Genomic DNA, 1,053 nt, shown 5'->3' on the forward strand with positions numbered 1-1,053 from the left:
GTCCTCGAGCCCCTGGGACCCCGCCGCTGCCGCCGCCGCCGCCGGGGTCACCGGCTCCGCCTCCTCGGCCCGGCGGCCCTCCTCCGCTACCCCCTCCGCCATCGCCGCGGTCGAAGAAACCCTACCCTACCCTGGTGCTTCGAACCGAGAGGGGAATATCCAAATACGAGAGCGAAGGGGAGCAGCGGCGGTGGAAGGGGTTTTGAGGATTTCGGGAGTGGTGTTGTGAGTACAAGGGAAGGAACCGGAGAAGGAGGAGAGGTTAGGTATTTGAGGGTATTTGAAGCCGAACCAGCGCCGCGACGCACGCACGCACGCGAGGAACCGCCACACGCGCCGCTGCATGTGGGGCTTGGCCTCTTCTGGGCCCGCGCGTCAGTGGCGTGGTGTGGTTCGGCGCGAGGGTGGAGTCCCGTCCGGATTCGGGGCAGGGGGTATCCCGGGCGTGGGGGTGAATCGCGTCCGGTGAAAATTTGAGTCGCGCGGCGGAGGCGGGTCCAGGTGAGCCATGCTCGCGCGCGGGCGACGTGGGCCGGGGTGTCAGTGAGACTGCGGCTCGTGGACATGGTGTATGGGGCGGGTTAAGCTCGGTGGTGTAGAGGACGGGCACGGGGTTCCCGCCCGCTCGCGCGCCGGGGTTCTGGGCTTTTTCATCGTGTTTTACCGCCGCGGCTCGGCGCTCGCGGTAAATCTTTTTGAGACAGCCGAAATTTTCGCCCCGCCATCGCTTGCGGTTCGGCTGCGCTGCACTTGCCTCGAGGCCTTTGATGGTGCATGCCGGATTTGGAGGGGTGAGGCAATAAAATGGATTTGCATTTGTGGGGAAAGAGCACCAAATCTGAAGAGGTCCCTGAGTTCATGTTTTGTTCAGTCGACACGATGAAGTTAGGTTCAAAGATACTCGTGTTATATGCTACTCCCTTGGTTCGGGTGCATATGGCCGCTCGCCGCTCCAGATACTCTGTAAATTTTACCTAGAATAAGGTTGTTCGGCGAGTAATTAAGATCTCGTAACGCACGCACCTCGGCTCCTTCCCTATGTGTCAGCCCCCC

This window comes from Triticum dicoccoides, chromosome 7B (genome assembly GCF_002162155.2).
Source record: "Triticum dicoccoides isolate Atlit2015 ecotype Zavitan chromosome 7B, WEW_v2.0, whole genome shotgun sequence".
Taxonomy (NCBI): Eukaryota; Viridiplantae; Streptophyta; class Magnoliopsida; order Poales; family Poaceae; genus Triticum; species Triticum dicoccoides.